This window comes from Phaenicophaeus curvirostris, chromosome 6, assembly GCF_032191515.1.
Source record: "Phaenicophaeus curvirostris isolate KB17595 chromosome 6, BPBGC_Pcur_1.0, whole genome shotgun sequence".
Classification (NCBI taxonomy): domain Eukaryota; kingdom Metazoa; phylum Chordata; class Aves; order Cuculiformes; family Cuculidae; genus Phaenicophaeus; species Phaenicophaeus curvirostris.
In genome coordinates, this window is record NC_091397.1 from 44888316 (window position 1) to 44910064 (window position 21749).

Consider the following 21749-nt stretch of genomic DNA (forward strand, 5'->3'; position numbering starts at 1 on the left):
GCATGACTATAGGCTGCACTTGCCTAGTAAGTGACCCCACATGTAAAAACACAGACATTTTCCCTCCTGGGCACCATGGGCTGGCAGCAGCAATGGTGTTATGTAGCACTTTGCAGCTCTGAAAATCCATTAGGACATCTCACAAAGAATACTTCAAGAAAGATCATCTGGACAGAAGCCTGCAGCAGAGCTTTTATTGGTCCCAGGGAATTACTTTGCCTATACTTATGCGTCTAGACTTTTTGAGTCATTTGTGCTGTACAGAGTCACCTCCTAAATGAGTCTAGAGAAGTATTTTCTCAAGAGTCTGAGTAGGAAAGCATCTATTCAATTGTGCTGATTAGCATTTTATTAAGTTTTTCTGGTATTACCAGCCAGGCAGTAAATTTCTATTGGTTATATGCCATATTCCATTGAAACAGCTTAATACAGTGAAGCACACAAGTGCCAGTATCAATGAAAGCACTTTGTTCTCTGGCTGTCTGCATTCCAGATTCCTCACTAACTGGAATACATACACAAAAATGCAGATTTTTTTCTTCTGTCATGGTCACAGACTGGAATGTGCTGAACAGTCAAGTTTGAAAAGGTCTGCAATATTCTCACCAGAGAAGAGCACTTTTAAGCCTATGCAGTCACAGCAGCATTCTTCATCATTTGTCCCATTTGAAGGTGAGAAGCCAGTGATAGGACAGGACTGATCTAACAGGGAGAACAGACAAGTATCTGTAATGTTGGAGAGGGAGATTTTGTCTCCACGGTCTCCTGGGCGCCATGACAAGGGATGGAAGCATTCAGAGCTGTAGCTTGCATAAGCAATGAGGCTCGGATCCTTCTGGCATCATCTGTAATAGAAAAAGAGATAGAAGCAACAGCGGAGGAAGTGAAAGAGCCAATGGGTGGAAGAAAGTGGAGTGGTGGGAGGTGTTCTGGAGCATCAAAATGTCTTGATGCAAGAGCAGCAGCTCCATGACATTATCTTTCTGACTCGGTTGCCAAAGTGAGATGTGGATTTTAGCAACACTGGGAGAAATAAAGCAGGAATAGGCAGCATTTGCACATAGGCACACACTTTCTGAGTGATTAAACCTTTTTAGTTCTGCAGGTTTCTCTGTCATAAAGTAATGCTGATAGAATTTGTCATATCTTTACAATGGGATAAGCTGGGAGAGAACAAGGATTTCACAATAATTGGAGGTCCAGTGGAAATGCCTTGTACAGTTCACACCCCATATATCAATGTATTTAAAAACCAGAGTAATTTTGGATGATATCTTACATTTTAATGTATTAGTTAATATATAGTTCATGGTCTAAAATTAAACAGCCTAGGGTGATCATACGGTAGGGGATAAAATATTAATCACATTATAATTACAGAACTTAGATATAAAAGATTGAAACCTAGTAATGTTGCATTTTGAAAAAAGATTGTATTGTAAATCTGGAGGATCATGTGAGTAACACTGAGTCTAGGGTTTTAAAATATTGTTTCCTAGTCTTAGTAAACATGTTTTGTGTTGTATTCAACTTTTCCTCAGTTAAACAAGCAAACTAAAAGTGTCCTTTCACTGAGTGATGGTATCATGGTACAGAGAATTTCCTTATTAAATTTGGATTTATGTTTGTCATAAAAGAACATACGACTATAGGCTGAAGTTCAACAAATTGAAGTATATGTAAACATAAACTTAATAGTGACTTAAAAACGTGCTTGTAAAGGAAGTGATACAGTCAGATAACCATAAAGAAACCTAAAGGCAGCTATTGACAAACACCTCAGACTTCTTCGACCTCTTTTCAAGGTCCAGAAGGGATGGTTTGAGCATCAGCTGTAGCAGACAAAGGTGGTAAGGGGTGTTAGATGTAAATCCCTTCCCTCATTTTATCTTTCCATTATTTCAGACAAGAAGCTCTTCCCCTGGAGCACACTCATTTAATTTTGTTGCATTTATAATGCTTCCTTTGATTTTTTTTGTCATGCAAGCATCTCTTTCAGTAATAGCACGAGTTTCTGGGTCTATTTTATGCTCAGAATCTCATTAGACCAGTGACACATACCTGTTTGGGAGGTCCAGATCAGTGCCCACTTAATAAAGTATTATCATTTTAATGGTCCTTTCTTTCACTTTGCAGTATTGCTATTTCATGTTTGTAGCATCCAGCAGTGCTAAAGAGCAGCCAAGCACAAGGCCCTGTCAGGAAGTGGTCGCTATTTTTAAAGCATTTTGATTATAGCATAGACCAAGAAATTTGGTCCAAGTCCATGCCCAAGTTTAGGCATAATGAAATTTGTATGGATGGGAGGAAGGAAGAATGAGGACACAGAGATGATAAGAACTCCTCAGATAACCTGTTTATTGAACTAGTACATGCGACAATTTACTTTTTCTTGTTATGTTACTTATTTTGTTACTATTTAAAGATAAATAGGAAGATTAGATCTACTAAACACTGAACCAATTTCTGCTCTGGTGAGAGTTATAGGAGTTCATTTTAGCTTTGTAAAGATGAAGGAAAACCTCTCCAGCCAAGTAAGGAATGCATTCTTTTTTAGTGAAAGAAAACAATTGTTCTCTTTTTAGGCAGGAAAATAAACACTCTTATTTAGATATACCTAGGAAGCAAAGAGCCAGGATATTCTCTCAAAGTAATTAATGCAAATAAGTGGTGCAATAATATTGGAAAATCTTTCAACCATGCCTGAAGAAAACATGTACTAGTCATATTCTACCTCCTTGCTTGCCTTTTTAATTTCATGTTATTTAACTTGTTCAGTTTTTAGAGCAGGTTAAGTTTATTTGTATATCTAGAATCAAGACTTGCAGCATTTCAAGCTCCACTCAGCCCCAGCTGAAGAGATTTCTAAGTCTTCTGATAAGATATATTGGAAATATCTTTTCCAGCCTTGAAGAAGGAAATGTTTCATACAAATATATGTAGCAACATATATCCATATATCCAACCTCGAACCTTTGCGATAGCTAAAACATGTTGATTTCAATTGGCATTAGTAGATTCTGCTTCTGCAAATCTATACTGTTACATTACATATGCATTTAAATAAACCTACAGAAAATAATACATGTCTACTGGTTTTTTGCAGGAGTAATGTAAATCAGAGTTCTAACGTGCTCTCTGATTTGATGGTTTTTGTTGTTTTTTTTAGTATTTGATATTTGCTGTCAATCAGGCTGTCATCAAATGTAGTTGAATACGAGGATCTTTCCTTCAGTCTTGTCAACAAAGCAGATGGCATTCTACTCTTCATTGTTTCTCCAGTTTTCTATTCAAAATGCTGTAAATTAGACGAAATTGAACATCTTTCTTGAATCAAGACTGATTTGTTTTGGTAATTAGATATTTGAGAAGCCTCCAGCAGCTTTGACTCTATTCTCCTTTTCCTCCTTGTGTAAATCAGCACAAATCAAATGGAAACCTACACTTATTGCAGAACATTTAGGTTGGGAAAGACTTCATCAAGTCCAACCGTTAACGTATGCCTGCTTAGTCCACCACTAAACCATGTCCCTAAGCACCATGTCTACAGGTCTTTTCAATACCTCCAGGGATGATGACTCAACCACTTCCCTGGGCATACTGCTCCAATTCTTATGTCACAGGCTGGCACCAAAGGTCCTAAGCAGTGTCATTTTCTAGTGTCATGAAGAACAGGAGAGTTTAAGGAAACCTTCCCCTCCTGCAGGAAATAAGAACTCAGGCACTTTTTTTCCTCTGGCAATGGAAAATGTCTTGCTTAGGTGAGCATAAGCGAAAGTGCTCTGATATGACTACCAGTTCACTTTTTGCAACCCCTTTGAACTACCTGCGGTTTTTTTGAACCAGGAATAAATATTAGTTGTGCACATCCCAGGTGACAAAGCAACTATGCACAACGGATTTCTGTAGCAGATGTGCATGTGACAGTATACCTACTTCCCTCCTTATCCATAACAGTTGAGGTCAAATTTGATCTTGTGTCCAATTAAAACCAAAAAATGGCAGGTGTCAGGACTGCATCCAAAGCTACGGTTGCAGCAATGGTTTTTCCCCATCCTCATGCCAAAGCAAGTAAACTGCTGTTAATCTGAACATCAGTGATCTGAACTGGAAATTAGACCTTTCCCATTATTTATGAGGATGGGTGGAAAGTGAATAATACAATGCAATACACAGCAAATTTGGAGAGAGATATGCTGGGTTTTGATAACATGACACAGAAATAAATCTTACTGATTTCCCAATTTAACACATCAGATTCTAAAGTCATAACAGTGGTTTGATATCCTGTATCCCCTTTGATTACCTCCCTTTTTTAATCTTACATGTTCATGCATTTACTCAACATCATTTTTCAAGAGACTGAAGTAGAACTTGGGTATATTATGAAGGCAGAAGGAAACTATAGGTGCTAAGCCTCTGTTCAATTACACCAGTGTAAAGGAATAATTGAATTGAATTTAATGATATTTCCCTGGTGTGAGACCTGCTGACAGCTACAAGACCTTTATCAAGAATCTAGAAAAGTAAAAGATAGTTGATGGATACGTTGTTCACTGTGTGCAGTGGCAGCACCTGCTTTTCCATTGCCAACATTTACACATTAGGCCACAATAAAATCTGCTGCTTGTGGGGTTGCCATTGCAAATCTGGTGCTTTGATATAAAGGAGAAAATAAAATATGACTATAATGTGGTTGTGTGCCATTGGCAAATTTTAAGGAGTTCTTATTTAACAAGAAGAGACATTCTTTCTCCATTCCTTCATGAAGTTTTTGTTCCTCCCCTTCCCCCAATTTTAAAGACCCTTCACTTTTAAAGCCTTGTTTTCTAAGTGATAGCAGGAAGATTAATCCTTCTGCAAAGAAAAAAGGACAACTTCCCTTAACTGTGCTCCAGGCTGCTTTCCTTGTTGTCACCACTCAGCAACGAAATGGTCCATATTTAGAATGCAGAAAGGTAACTTTTTGAATGTGTTGGGGGCTATGAACCCTAGAGAAATAAGCTAGCATTTACATTTAACTACTGCCCTGGAGTCTTCTCACTTATATGTTATGGATCATTGTCTGCGCAGAAAATCAAGCCTAGAAAACAGTCAAAAAGGCGAGATACACATGTTAAATGCAGGGGAAAAGAGCTTCTTGCATATCTCAAAGTGCTTTCTGGGGATGCTTATGCAAACTCAAACAGAAAGTCCGGTTTTCTATGTCAGTGATATAACTGACAACTAAGCCTCTAATTTTAATTTTCATACATAATGCTGGCTTTCTCCCCATGTCCTGTCCATCCTCCCCACTCCTCTGCTCCTGCCTGCCACGTTTACTTTTGATCCAGTAGCTTTTTGACTTAGTGTTTTCCCTTTTTTGCTTTCCTCCAGGAAGCTACATTCAGAAGTGTAGCCTGGAGTAATTTAGTTCTTTTTTAAATATCTTGCCTTTAAGAGTATATTATTAGCAGGGAGATATTTTTCTACTCCATTGCATACATTTCCCTAAGCACTACTTCCATTGCAGAAAAGGTCATTAACTGATTGACTCCCATCTCTTTCCCCAAGGAGCTTGGTAGTGTCATCAGCTCTCAGTCCAACTCAATGCTGTGGAGTCATGAAAGAGCAGGTTAAGACTGTATCTACACCAAGAGACAGCAAGGCTGAGGAGAAGGAAATTGTGTCCTTGTTAGGGTGCTGCAAATTCCTTATGTGCAGCATTATGTCCCTGAAGGAAAATAAGTCGGTAGCTTCTTCACACACACACTCAGCCATATCTTCAGGTAATGCAAATGAACATCGATCCAATTACATTATGGGAATTATTTGGATCAAAACCAATGAGGGCCTTGGTCCTGTAACCCTGCTTTTCTATACTTTTTCTCATGGAGAGGCTTCCACTCAGAATTCACTGGCAGCAGAGATCATTTGTCATCATTGTTCAGAATGGAGGCATCTTTGTAAGAAGCACTAAGCAGAGCAGGGATGTCTGGGCTGCAGAGACCACTGATACAGTCTTCAACACAATTGCTGTGGACCTGCACCAGCTTAAATTCAGCACACTGCCATATTATACTACTATACAGTTTTCAGAAGCCAAGTGCTATCTCCACCAGGCACTAGAGAATGTGGAGCCACCAGCTGAGTTAAATCTGCCATGGGGAGTGATGAAAATAAGTGTTATATGGCAAAGGTTTACTATGCTTCTGTCTGGCGTTCATCTGTGATGGGGGATTACATATCAAGGAGGGAGTTATCCTTTCTGATGTGAAGTAGCAATGAAATAACTGCTAAGAGGTTTGTTTCGTCAAACTTCACACAAAATTTCCCTAAAACATAAAGGAATGGTGATTTCATTTGTCCTTCTAAGAGCTGAGAGCCCAAGGACAGGTAAAAGAAAATTCATGCAGTTTTCATAGGACTGAGATTTTTCTGCATCCTTTGTAGGCATCTGAACTCTAAAGACAGCTAGGTTTGCCATGCAGAAAAGAAGATGAGGTTCAGTTGCTTTCCCATTTGGAAGGTTTCCTTGACTCCATTCTAGTGGTTTTGCCCCATGGCTTAAGGCCATTCACCAACAAAATAGCTTAAGTTCCAGGAACGTAATCACAAGATTCATCCTTTATCCAGACTTTCAGGATCAATAAACCATTTGCATTTGAAATGTTAGTAAATTCTTAATCCATCTGCATAATTTTAGACTGGCTTCAAGGTTACCAACTGCAACCTTTGCTACAACTTAGACTTCAAACCTATGTTGTTAGTGTCATTCCTTCTCCAGGTGTATGCAAGCTACTTAACTAATTCCATCAGTTCAATAACAAAAAATAGGTTATGTGTGACTATCATAGATTTGCAGATCTGCATAGATAACACAGAGGATATTAGCTGAACTCTTGTTTACATTTTCTGCTGATCAAATATATTCTACTGTAGATTGGAAATGTCCTTCTTTTAAGTTTCCTTTATTGCAAAAATAAAAAAAAAGCAGATGCGGGTTGATTAATATAAAAGGGAGACTGCAGGATGTTAAAAGGTCTTGAAATAACATTTGGAGCCTGTGTAAAAAGATGTCATTGTTATAACATATGTGTCCTTTTTACACACAAATAGTTGATGTATGCTACTTTAAAAGTCCTTTAGTTAAAGGATTTGAACAGGACTGCCTATAATCTGATATTTACACCTATATTCAGACACATAAATAGAAGTACATGACTAAATACATAAACAAAGGTATATGGCTTGGTATTCCTTTAGACTTACAGCTTACATGATGGCTGGTCATTCTGTAAATAACATTTCTTGCATAAACCAGCTACAGCCCGTCAGACAAGAAGGTGACCTTCTCCATTATCTTTGGCATTGTCTAATAGTTGATGCTTTAGACAGAGTATTAGGACATGAAAAGCATGTAGTGACACATCTATCAGTACATCCTTCCAGTTTCTGTCAGCTTAACACATTTGGGGCACCTCCTGGGTTGGAGTTTGCATCTGTAATAATATTTGATAGCCATTTTAGGATCTTTCTTATATAAATTTATCTAGTCATTTTTTTTAATCTCTTCATAAATGTAGTCTCATGCAGCCATGGACTGAATTATTTATTGAGTTAAATTTTTCTTCTCTTTTGTTTCTTATTTAAGAACCTAGCTTTAAAAATAGTAGAATGGCAAGCTTGATCCCTCCTGTTCTCTAATTATTGCTTCAATGTTTTAAGAATTATCTAAGAGCGCAGTTCCCACTTGGGAAAAAATCTGTTTCTTTTCTTTCTAGTGGTTCTGTAGTGCTAACTAGGCTAAACTTTCCTCTCATTTAGACACCCTCCCCTCCACTAGCTGCCAGGAGGCAGACAATGACAGTACCATATGTCAGTTTGTAATGTTCCCAGGTGGTAGGTAAAGGATTTCCAAACACAGGAACAGATTGATGATGTTTTAGACTCCTTGCTCTCTAAGGAAAAACACTTCCCATATAGCTTGCTATAGTAAAAACAAGTAAATTTCATTAAACTTTCTTAAAAAGTTGTTTCTCAGAATGCTAAAATTAGAATATACCTGAACATTCCAGATAAATTAGAATAAAGAAATGAATCTTCAGTAGAAGAATGTATTGCAGAAGCTCATGGATCTCTTCCCTTTCTAACTTCTCTTATACTGTCAGTCATGTTTTTTAAAATTTATGTTTCTGACAAACAGGAACCCTCTGATACCTATTAGAGGTATGTAAGCAGCCTCTTAAAATGAGAATGGTGTTAGCTAATGGTACACCAGTACCTTTCAAAGTTTACAAGGATTACCTGCCCAATCTGCACAGCAAATTTTAGCACTAGGTCAGAAATACATTTGCTGCTGGCCTGAGGGTGCCAGACCTGTTATTCCTTCTTAATGTATCTCCAATACATTTCCGTTACCATTTCAAACTGCTTGCTAAGGAAAAAATCAGTATGCCACAAGAATGCTTTCAAATTTTAAACTATCTCTTGTTCCTGTTAGGGAAAAGGCACATTTAGCTAAAGCTGAAGATAAATAGGAGTCCAAACTGGCAGGTCATAATTTTCCTCTTCTGAAAAATGTCATAGCTACCTAAAAACTAGATCTCTATCAATCTTGACAAGCTAAAAGAAGGCCTGAAAGAACTCCTTATTTTCCTATAGTGTATACATCGCTGAAGTTAGTCAACAAGTTTTTATTTCTGGGGGTTCTTTTTTAAAAATTTGAACTTCTTGAGAAAGGAACAGTAAAATACAAATATGCAAATTTTGATGAGAAAATATTTGGAGTTTTTTAGATTCAGGATATGGGCTTCTGCAACAGGAGCTCGTGAGGAGAAGAAAGACGTATCCTGTGAGTGCCTTACGCTGACATGGTTGGCTTTTCCAGGATGGGAGTCCCTCTCACTCTCCAGATTCTGTTACTGTGCTTTGTGTAAGAACTCCATGACTATTGGCACTGGAGTAATGAACCATTGTGATGGATGGTTAGATTTCTCTCTTGTTTAGATAATGGGAGATTCAAGTTGCTCTTCAGCTCATGAAAGGCAGGACAGTGGAACTGTGCCTCTTACGTGCAACTTGTTGTGTGCTTGACTTAGATATTGTGTTTAGTGTTTCTCTCATCTTTTTGAGAAAATATTAGTGATTCTTTATAACAAGAGTAGCTAAAGACTGAAATCTCAGAATTTTTCATATATGCTGGTTTCCTGACCAGCTGTACAAAAGCATTCATTAAAGGGCCTCCCTTAGTAGAAGCAATAGGTTTTAATTCTATGATACTTTTAAGAAAGTGAAAAATGCTTCAGGGCAACAGAAAGCAAGACCTGAACATCTTCCTTGTAGATACTGCTCCATCCAGATAGAAATGTTTTACTCCCCAAGAAGGTTCCTAAACAATGTGGTGAAGGTGTAAAAATATTTTCTGTAATTTATGTGACATATGCAATGTGCAGTATGATGTAGGTATTCAAGTGGTTCAATATGGGATGATATACTCGTGATTTCAGATCTTCAGAGTACCTAATCCTTTCCTTTCTAATTGTGTTGTCGATGACATATTCTTTCTTCTCCGAGTGCAGTATACTAAGGCTTTTTTTCCTGCTCTCCTTTAATCAAAATATGAAACCAATACAGTTAGAGCCACATTTTCAATCCATTGTATTAATGGGTTACAAGTGTTCAACACAGATTCTGCTACTTCCTTCGGAACTTAAACTAATCCTTAGGAAAGATACAGAACAAACTCATATCTTCAGGAAAATGCCAGTGTTGTCTGCACAACGACAAAACAAGGAATGATAAATGAATGATACATAATTGTCTTCTAAAAGCAGCACTTGGCATTGTTCAGAATTAACTGCTGACGGTTCAGATCTCATAATTTTTACTGGGTACAGCAGTGGACGTCATTGCATTTTTTATTAGTGTCTGTATGGCCATGAGATGAGAGAAATAAAATTTGGAATAACTTTATCATAAGGACATCTGTCCTGGTTTACAACTATTATTTCTCTCCTTGAGCTTTGTGGTCAGATTTCTCTTAGTGGGTAGACTAAGGGAAAGTTGGCGGTTTATAGGTAATACATGAAACACTTGGCATCTACTGAAAAGGAAGTAAAAATTAATTTCTTTTTTCTCTGCTAGTCTGCAGATGGGAAATTATTTTTCAGAATATTTCTGTGTAATAAAAATCTGATATTTTATTGACTTGCCCATCTTTCTTATTTTACCTTTAATACATGTTGGATGTAGTCTGTTTAGATACTTAAAACAGAGAGGTAAATTAAATGAAGCTTTATACCAGATATGCACTGTAAATTGGGCTGAGTTGAAAAATCTAAATCTAGTTTCGCACCCAATTTCCCTATGAGTCAAAGAAACATGATGACACTGGAATCACGAATCCTGGAACAGCACTCTCTGTAAATAAAAGGCAAGCATGGATAGGGAGGAAAACATTATATCTAGTTTCAGAGTTTGGATCCAGCATTTTGGTTCAGGTCAAACTCCCTTCGTCTCTCTCAACATTCAGGTCAGAAATGTAAGTATTGCATACCCTGTTGTTATATTTCCAGAATCGAAGCAGTTTTTCCTAGCAGCTTTCCATTTTTTCATGCTTTGCATTCCATTATAATTTTTGATAAATCTGCAATGTAAACTGAAACTTGATATTTCATGTAGGGATAAACTTGTCTGTTGCTACTGAGATACTCAATCTAAAGCATGGGAAATTATGTAGTCTCACTTCAGTGCATTTTGCCATTGATGGTATCTCTCAGTTTGCTCCTTAAATATTGGGGGCTGCTGAAAGCTGGATCAGAATGTGAAGTCAGTTCTCATTTTTAACCCTTACTTAGGTGACCTCCTCTGGAAATCCATGTGATACAAACAAGCAGGAATTTAAGCAATACTTCACTATTAGGTAGGTTGGAAAAAGGAGCAGTATGTGGTAACAAAAGGCAATGCTGGTCTGTGTTATTTCTTAGCTGGTCCTAGCAAAGCTACTCCAAGAGATGACATACCTCTTTTAATCTCATTCTTATGCAAAACCAGTGTAAATGCTGTATGTTGGATAAAGCAGTGAAGATAAAGATGACAACAGAACTCTGAAATAAAGCAGTAGGCCAGGTGCTGAGAAAACAGTCTGGTTTTACCCCATTTGTAGATAAAGCTGTGACTGACGTTTATCATTTCACTTGTGCTAGGAATTAATTAGGACCTTAAGGTTTGACCAATAACTGAATAATTACTGTAATAATCTACAATGCACAATCTAGTTATACTGTGGAAAGGTCAGTAATAATTACAGGTTATAAATAACTCTGTAGAAAAAGCATAAAGACAGAGACCTTTTATTGTGTTTTGATATGGAATCACTACCTTTTGATCTCTTCTCCCTTTGATTTCTTGTTGAAGAAAAGATAGCAATCTCACATTAATACACTGCCTTTCACCTCAAAGCACATCAAAAAGATATACACATTTAGTAGTATGTGTGTATAATGTCTGTGAGTTTGAGTCTTACATAAATATGAGGACTTTTATTTAATAGAGGTAGCAATGTGAAGGAGGCTTAGAGGATGAAGTCGAAAAAAAACCCTAAATAACCATTTTAAATTTGTTTGGCATTTAAGTTGCTAGAATATAATTATCTAGGCTAGACTGGTTCTGGGAAAGGGATTCCTGAACATTATAGGCCATATATCACTCAGCATTTCTGGTTTATCAATGCAAAGTCATCATCCTCATGACAATATGGTTGCACAGGTTGGGCACAGATGATGTATTGTAGCCTCCATGACACTGGAAGTTCTCTCATCAAAACCACTGGGATTTTCAGTGATCTGCAAAGTCTAAAAGGATCAGTTTTGTTTCATCAGCTGGATAACAATCCATTGCCATTGTGGTGAGGAACAATATAGGCACTGATTTAGCAATGCATGATCATTCCAATAAACAAACCAAAATATGTAACCTTTATGACATATATATTAGGTTTCACTCTTGTTCTTCTTTATATCTGAGAAGTAAACAGAAAGGAGGAGGCTGTGTTGAAATAATAAATGGAGAACTCTGCAAGTGTTACCAGCGCACAGAGATAACATACAAAGTTAGTAATGGAGAATGACATGGTAGAGAATGAGGAAAAAGGAGGAAGGCAGAGTATGAGTATGCTTTGGGGAAGTAACGCGTTTCAGGGTATGATCAGAACCTTGTAGAAGTGATCAGAAAGCAACATGGATGTGCATGGAATGTAGGCAGGGAGTTTACAGTTTGAGGACATCTGTCCAAGCCTCTCTTCCTTCTCTGCAGTTCAAAGAAAACATCATATGTTACTCTAATGTGAGTAGTAAATAGTATTTTCTATTGCCTTATCATGTTAACCATACTCTACAAATCCTTTTAATCTCAGATATACCCACTACATCATTGTGGAATGGTATAAGCCCTGGCAATACCAACCTTGATTACAAAAAGCCTTCATTTTCACAGATGGGCCATTACCTTTTGTCAATGGCAACAGCTGAAGCAGACTGGTTTCCCTAGGACCCACGGTTATCTTTGAATTACTTTTTCCAGCTGATAATTTGGCTTCATCCTATGATCATAATAGCCCAGTTGTTGTGGTCCACCACTATTACTCCTTCATTAGTATCATGAGTATCCCTCTTTGTTCTATAATACCATCAGCTTTGGACCTACTTTGGAACCAGTGTTCCAGCAACTCGCCATAGCCTTTTTCATAACTTTTGCTTAAGTATCTTCCTCTGATAAGACCTCTGCTTTGATCTGTATGTTAAATATAAGACTGAGATAGGACACACTGTCTCAGACTGACAAATACAAACAAATCTTCACTGGCTTGTCACCTACCTGAACATGAATTTCTTGCTTTCACAAAGAAGAAACATTATCAAAAGGAGTGGGCCTTCAGTGGTGACAACTTCTCTGATGACTGTAAGGGTAAGGACTTACTAAACAAATTTCTTGAATTTTAGATAGTTAGACTCAGAAATACAGTGCATTTTTAGTTGAAAAAAAGTAAAAAAAAAGTTTTAAATTATCTTACCTCTTGGTGATACAATATAGCATTCAGAGATTCCTTCAGGCTAGAAGGGTTTTGAAACAATTCATCAAAGTGAATTTGTAATCAGGAAACAATAACAACTAGCAGGGGGGTGAGTGGGGGTTTAGGGACATTGTTGTACATGGAGAACCAGATCCTAGTCAGGGGCACAAAATGTGGGGGAATATCTGCAGGGGACACATATTTTTGTGATATGTTCCCAAATACTCGTGTGATTCAATTCAGATGTGATAAGCTGCACTTAATTTTGCCTTTGCAAAGTTTCATGCCTCTCTGGGGTATTTTTTTTTTGCATTATTCTCTCAAAGGCTGGCCTCATCATTTGTCTACAGAAGGAACTTCAGATACCTCTAGATCTTCCCTTCAGAACTGTGAAAACCTGCTGAGTACAGTAACTAGATAGACTCCCTACCATATTGATTGTACTGTCTTTTCCTACCTGTGTGTACAGCCGTCCTAGAGCAAGAGGTTGTGAAATGGGCCATGTATCATAACTGAATTAGAAGTCCACCTCCTGCATCACTAATTATGCCTATTACTTTAGCAAGTGCATGTTACTTTTCTTGTTTTTCCCAATCTATCACTTTTCTGCTTCAGAAAGAACCTTGGATTTTATCCTCTCTTCACAGGTCTTATCTTTTTCCATTCCCAACACTTCCAATTTATTTCTCCCTAGCTGTCACACCATGTCAATTGATTCATGCAGTAAATATCTCAAGAATGCACCAACCTGATAGAGTGTAAATCAGCACAGAGCAAGACAAAGTCTGTCAAGATCCCAATTTAGGAAGCCCAGAGGTCTATAGATTTGGACCTCAATCACAGTGATTTCCCAAAGAAATTTGCAGTCATCTGTGTGTACCAGTACCTATTCTATAACAGTCTTTGTAAGCAACTAAATCTCTTGCTTGTTTTCAGGGGAATTCAATGTTGCCTCTTAATAATTTTTCTTACCTATTCTCCTGCTCCAGCCTTATATTTCCTAGATGAGAAACAAAAATGTCCTGCCAATAAATTTTCATTTAAAAATAAAGTGCAAGGCATAAAGTAGTACTCTCTACGTGTGTTGTGTGTTTATGTGACAGAGAGGCAAAGCTTTTGAAGAACGATATTAAAGCAGCTGACACAGTTGGGACAAAAAATTAGGCTTCACAACTTTGTGCCTGGAAACTTGTCCATTTTTCCTAACTGTACCATTTGATCAGGTAAGAGGATGTGCCTGTCCTACACACCTCACTTTATCAGAACTATAACAATACTTTTTTTAATGCATCATAGCTTCCTCAACTCAGGACTTACATGCAGTAATTAATCTGGCACTGCAATCCTGGGAGTACAGGGGAAATTTGAATGACACGAAGGAGTGGATGTGAAAGACTGAACTCAGAAACAACCAAATGATCCACTGAAAACTAAATGAAGATTTAAGAATACACCTATTCGTCAACCCTGAGAGAATAGGGAATAAATGTGTTTTAGTAATGATCCAAAGAAACAATAAAACACAACCCTCTCTTATTAGGAATGACAGGAATAAGAGCATAAATAAAAAAAAATGCAAAATTGTTTGCTTTCTGTATTGGATTAACAATGAGTGAGTTCTCCAAGCAAAGATGGAGAACATAAAGTAAACTTACGCTTCTTTGTATGCCTGATGGGGCAAAATCTACATGTTTGACTTATGCTGAGCATGACCTATTTATAACCATGCTCCTACAGACTTACTGGAAATTCTCCTGTAATCAGATGTTTATTGCAGCATCTGGTCTTCAATCAGGACCATGACTTTCTATTCTACAGTAGAGCAACACGTGCAGTCAGGTACTCACAGTGTGAATATATGTGTCAGAATAGAGACCTTCATTTTTAGTGAAGTGAATAAAAATTAAGGACGAGAGCTACAGCAACCTCTTTTTATCTGAAATGTTTTGTGCAGTTGCAGGTCATTGTAGTGTCTCTCTGACTTTGTAAAAGTCTATGTACATTCAAAGTAGGTTTATGTAATTCTATGCATTGAAATCCACTACTGCTGTTTTCATGCTGGATAGATAACAAACTGATAATAGCACTGTATGTGTGGTAAATAATTCAAAATTATTAACACAAGCAATGACTGTTATAACTACCTTAATTTTGAATGCAAAATTCCTTAAAACTCTTTTCTCTTAAAAAAACCCCAACCTATTCTTCTTATGAAATAACTCATTCTGACTTCTCTTTAGTATTACTAATATCTCACTCCAGATCTTTCAACGATAAGACAAATGAGCAGCATTCTTAGAAGCACGCAAATAATGGAAACATCTAAATCCTGGCAGATGATTTCTGAGGTACAGTTTTTAAAGCAATATAAACAAGGCAGACTGGAAAGGCAGAGTTGTGTTTTAATGACCACAATATTGAGGATGACAAAATTAAAATGAGAGAGATGGAATTGAACTGCTTCTGGCTGGTAAAGCAAATGATAGCTCACCTTTCTTTTTCTAAGGAACGCAGAAAGACTGCCTTACTTGGTCAGTGTGTTTCCATTATTTCCAGTGGCATACACTGCGCATCGGATTAGGCAGAGCCTCACACTAAACTCTGAGCCTCTAGACTCCCCCATGTCCTCTTGCTGTACTGCAGCTTTTAAAATAAACCCTCATTCATATCATTATTTGTAAATCTCTCCAGATTTTGAAAAAACCTACATCCATTTCTCAATCATGTCTTCCCTCATGTTATCCATTCAAATAAGAGTAACGTGCAGGAAAATACAAGTGTAGTCATTTATATTTTAGCGAACTTGGGCAGCTTTTTAAGTATGATGAAACAGAATCCTTCTTCTAGCAGAAATTTTTCCTTGTTGAACAAGAAATCCCTCCCAGGTCATCCCCTGAATAATCTCATTTGGTAAAATAGTGGTGGTAAGAGTAGTATAATTATTATTACCTGTCACTTGTCTATTTAATTTTGTAATCAAAGAGTGTGATGAAAATGAGTAAGTATTGTTTGCTAGAGCGTAATCTGGGTATCCTTTCTTAGGTAGCTTCTTTTTCCTTAAAATTGCCTACACACAAAGATTCACATCTTCAATAGTTCATAAACATTTGATGGTTTACAGATGAAAATAAAATTTGATTTTAAGCAAAATGTAAAGAAAACTAATTCTGCAAGAGTAAGTGTCTGCTTCAAAGCTAGTACTAAACACACAGGACTTTTTGCAAGGTCATAATGTCCTTCCAGACAAAAAGGCCTGATACCTTACAAAATTTCTGGGAATTTGCATCTTCTGAAGGGATTATTTCTTACTTTCTCAGTACAACACTCAGCACTGTTGTTGGTCCCTGGCACTCCTCTGTGCTATTTTTAGTATTTCCTTAAACATGCATCACTCAGTTCCCTTTAGTTTTTCCACGTTGTGGACAACCCTCTCCCACTGTAAAGGAGGATCAGATTCGTGACCACCTGAGGAACCTGAACATGTATAAGTCTATGGGACCTGATGAGATGCATCCCAGAGTCCTGAGGGAACTAGCAGATATGGTTGCCAAGCCACTCTCTATGACATTTGAAAAACCATGGCAAACAAGAGAAGTCCTTGGTGACTGGAAGAAAGGTAACATTGTGCCCATTTTTAAAAAGGGTAGAAAAGAGGACCCTGGGAATTACTGACCTGTCAGCCTTGCCTCTTTGCCTTGGAATATCACGGAACAGATCCTCCTAGAAGTTATGGTAAAGCACATGGAGGACAGGGAGGTGATTAGAGCCAGACGGCATGGCTTTACCAAGGGCAAGTCCTGTATGACCAACATAGTGGCTTTCTATGATGGGGTAACCACAGCAGTGAACACAGGAAAACCAATAGATGTGATCTATCTGGACTTCTATAAAGCCTTGGACACAATCTCCCATAACATCCTTCTCTCTAAATTGGAAAGATATGGATTTGATAAGTCGACTGTTTGGTGGATAAGAAAATGGTTGGATGGTCGTATTCAGAGAGTAGTGGTCAATAGCTTGATGTCCTGATGGAGATCTGTGGCAAGTGGTGTCCCGCAGGGGTCCGTACAGGGACCAGTGCTGTTTAATATCTTCATCAATTATATGGACAGCAAGATCGAGTGCACTCTCAGCAAATTTGCAGATGACACCAAGCTGAGTGGTGCAGCTGCCACACTGGAAGGAAGGATGGGATATAATCCAGAATGACCTGGACAGGCTGGAGAAGTGGGCCTGTGAGAACCTCATGAGGTTCAAGAAGGCCAAGTGCAAGGTCCTACACCTGGGTTAGGGCAATCCCCGATTTCAGTACAGGATGGGGGATGACATAACTGAAAGCAACTCTGTGGAGAAGGACTTGGGAGTGCTGGTTGATGAGAAGTTCGACATGAGCCAGCAATGTGTGCTCACAGCCCAGAAGGCCAACCGTGTCCTGGGCTGCATCAAAAGAAGCGTGGCCAGCAGGCTGAGGGAGGAGATTCTGCCCCTCTATTCCTCTCTTCCTCTCTTATGACACTTCACCTAGAGTGCTGTGTCGAGTTCTGGAATCCTTAGCATAAGAAGAATATGGAAGTGTTGGAGCGGGTCCAGAGGAGGGCTACAAAGATGATCAGAGGGTTGGAGCACCTCCCGTATGAGGAAAGGCTGAGAGATTTGTGGTTGTTCAGCCTGGAGAAGAGAAGGCTCCAAGGAGATCTTACAGCAACTTTCCAATACCTGAAGGGTGTCTTCAGTAAAGCTGGGGAGGGTTTGTTTACAAAGGTTTGTAGTAATAGGACTAGGGGCCATGGGTTTAAGCTGGAGAGGGGCATATTTAGACTAGACATTAGGGCGAATTTCTTCACCATGACAGTGGTGAGGCACTGGAACAGGTTGCTCAAGGAAGTTGTGGCTGCCCCATCCCTCAAGATGATCAAGGCCAGGTTGGATGGAGCCCTGGGCAACCTGATCTAGTGGGACGTGTCCCTGCCCATGGCAGGGGTGTATTCTGTTCCCCTTATACTCTTTCTTTTCTTGGCTAGGAGAGGAAGGAAATAAAAATCTGGAGGAAACAGGAGAAACGGTTCTAGTTTGCATTATTAGTGATTGAGTCAGAGCTGAATTTAATACAGGTAATGCGAGAACACAGATTTTTCATGACAGCCAGACAGAGAAGCTTTCATGATTGGAAAAATCTGTAGTGACTTATGAAAATATATGTATGTGCATGCAGCTGACAAATAAAAATTAGTTCCTTTACTCCTTGCTTTAAGAAATGGAGAATTGCAACTCTCCATTAGGTAAAGCATTTCTTGGAGGAGAAGAATAAGCAAGCAAGCCATTGCTAATGGTTGAATAGGGTTGAGATGAGGCAGGTGCCACACTGAATGGTGTTATAAATCAAAAGACACTGAGTAAATAAAATCACTGGTTCAAATTGATTATGGGTTGGCTTTAAAGCTTTTGAAAACTTTTAAAAGTTTGACTTTTATCTGAAATGAGGCTTAGGAAACCCATTGGAGGCTAGCATGGTAGAGGAAGAAGGAGCTCAGAGAGTTCTTAGTGCAGAAGTAATTGAGGATGAATGCCAAAGATACAGCTGTCTGACACAGGTACTAATTAACTAAAGTTGGCACTTGTCTAGGTTGAAAACTGTTACAACAAAACTGAAATGTGGTCAGTATCTCCTAAAATAAATTCAGAAAGAGAAGGGGAAATTTAAACTTTTGAATACAAACGGTGTTGCATGAGTGCTAAAATTCAATGACTGCATTATATTACTTGGTTTTTTACAAATGTCCTTTGTTTTCTGTTCATTCCTTCACTCTTTCCTTCAATTTTTCCAGCATTAACTGCAGTGGGAAAAACTACTCATGGTCATCCTTTAAGACAAATTAAACTGAAAAAAGAACAGCACTATCACATACACATTCTTTTTGACTGAATGCGGAGTTGCATTTACTTTTTCCCTAATAATTTAATTTTTAAATGGCAGCTCAGGAGAAAAAAATATATACTGAGGCACTAATCACACACATGCAAAATTCAACAAACTGTTAACTGTGAATCTGTTAAAATTTTGCCTGTTCCATTACATGCACTCAACTTAAGTTGAAGCTCAGTATATTTAAGACTTCAGACATAATTGTGCAGTCTGGAGGGAGCAAGACTTAATAAGTACTCATGCTTCTTCTCACTTTGTTATTACTAGATTATTGCTTCTTATTCCACTATCGTAACTTGTATGACTTAACTGTTCAAATAGAAATTCATTGACCTGAAAATTAGACGCATTCAGCTGGCTCTACAACTTTTGCCTTAGAGAATATTTTTTAATAGTGCAAACCTGATGAAACTGCAGATATTTGCATAGAAGATGAAAAGAATGAGGCAAATATTTCCACTTGGTCTTCAAGAAAACAAGAGGCATGTAGGGATATTGTATTTGTTGTTCCTGTGTATGCAGGTTTTAACCAAATGCTTTAACATTTCTAAAGTCCTTATTCAAGATAATCTATTAAGTCCAAAGTCTCAGAACATGGCCACGGGCCTGTAAAACCATTAGGATGATCTTGGTTGATGTGTTGTAGGACTGTGAATTGCTAAAGGGTGGTTAATAACAAGGTTGAATATATATAAAAGAGAACCAGACAAACAAATTGGAAACCTCCACTTTCCATGTGCAGCAAAGAAGTTACAGGAAAGCTGGGAGCAATGTAAATGTTTAAATGGTCTAAGAAAAATCCCATTCTTTTGAACTAAGAAGCTTGCCACTAATGTAAACAAAATAGTTGATTCAGGCACATTGATGAAAGAGGATGCAGAAACTGCATTTTGGAACTGAGCGGCAAATCACAACACCTGTTTACTGCATGTGCACATACACAAACAGACATAATTTGTTGTCTGTCCTGTGAATTCGAGGCACAGCACGACACTCCTAGTGATGGACTCTCAAGTCCTGTTCAGGTTGTTTGTTTGAAGAGAAAGGAGCTCTGTTCCTACCAGTCCAGGCTCAGCATCCATCAGTCAGACTCCTTACACTGCTGCCACAAGGCTGCATGAATCATTACTCCAAATTTCACAGCCGGAATACACTTATTTTCTTTCCAAGGACTGGCCTGTTGCCATCCCAACACATTGCATTCTGTTAACTTCAGAGTGCAACCAATGTTCAGTCAAAGACCTTAAAGTGTAACACAGTATAAACAAAATCAGCAACATTTAGAACCTCACTTTTTACTGGATGTAAATAAGAAGCCAAAACGTTTGCTGATCCATTCTTTCCATGAAAATCTCTTCATGACCCTTGCAAACACCAGCAACTGTACTAGATGAACTGAATAACTCGTACTTGCTTTAAAATCAAGACAGGGTGGATGTTTTAATTGCTTTCCATATTGTACCTTGAGAGGTCATGGAGCTTGCCAGTAGGCTAAAGCCTGTGGCTGCATCTGAGAGTGGGAGGGGTACTATGAGTCCCCAGGGAGGGGACTGAAAGAGCATCACCTGAGCCCAATACTCTCCTCAACATGAAGCAAGGGAACGAACTCTGAGACTCATTTCTCTGATCATAACGCTATGTCTGGCAATTAATGTCAAAGTTAATATAGCTAATTCATACACATTAGGAGATAGATAAATATCCACTAGAAATGCAGCTGTTTTCACCATCTTCTTCCATTAATGTTGCCAAACAAAGATCAGCTGCCAGTATTTTAGAGTTGTAACTGATCTGGGATGATATCTAATATGTAAACTGGGGCTTAAAGTTCTTATTATTTTTTTCCTTTAGCAACCCCTTTTCCTTGCTACCGAGTCCATCTTCACTCTGACAAATGCTCTCAACCAATGCCAGCCTGCCCTCCAATTAATAACTTCTGCCTTTTTTTAATATTAACAATATCAGACAGCATAACTTGGACAGTGTTTAAGAGGGTTTTGTTTGTTTATTGACATATAATAGTAATAGATGAACAAAATCTGGTGTTGACTGATCAGAAGCTTCTTGCAAAACACAGCACAAAATATAGTTCAGCCTGGAATGCCTCCAAACTGAATTACTGTGTTTCAGAACTGATGAGGCAAATCCAGTATTTGATAGAGATTTGTATTGCAGAGCTATGGGATGGTGTTTCCAGAAGTTTGGAAGAGCCAGAGGAGAAAATCAAACACCTGAACCCATAGGAAATGGATGGGCAGAAGTTGTTTAGGAGGGTGGCCAGGAAAGTCCGGGGAAAGTCATGGAGCAGGTGATCTTGAGTGTTATCATGAAGCACATGCAAGAGAACCAGGTGATCAGGCCCAATCAACACGGGTTCACAAAAGGCAGGTCTTGCCAAACTAACGTGATCGCCTTCTATGACAAAGTGACTCGGCTGCTGGATGAGGGAAAGGCTGTGGATGTGGTCTTCCTGGACTTCAGCAAAGCCTTTGACACAGTTTCTCACAGCATTCTGCTTGAGAAACTGTCAGCCTCTGGCCTGGACAGGCGCACACTCTCCTGGGTGGAAAACTGGTTGGATGGCCGGGCCCAGAGAGTGGTGGGAAATGGTGTGAAATCCAGCTGGAGGCCAGTGACAAGTGGGGTTCCCCAGGGCTCAGTGCTGGGTCCAGCCCTGTTCAATGTCTTTATCAATGACCTGGATGAAGGCATCGAGTGCACCCTTAGCAAGTTTGCAGACGACACTAAGCTGGGTGGAAGTGTCGATCTGCTGGA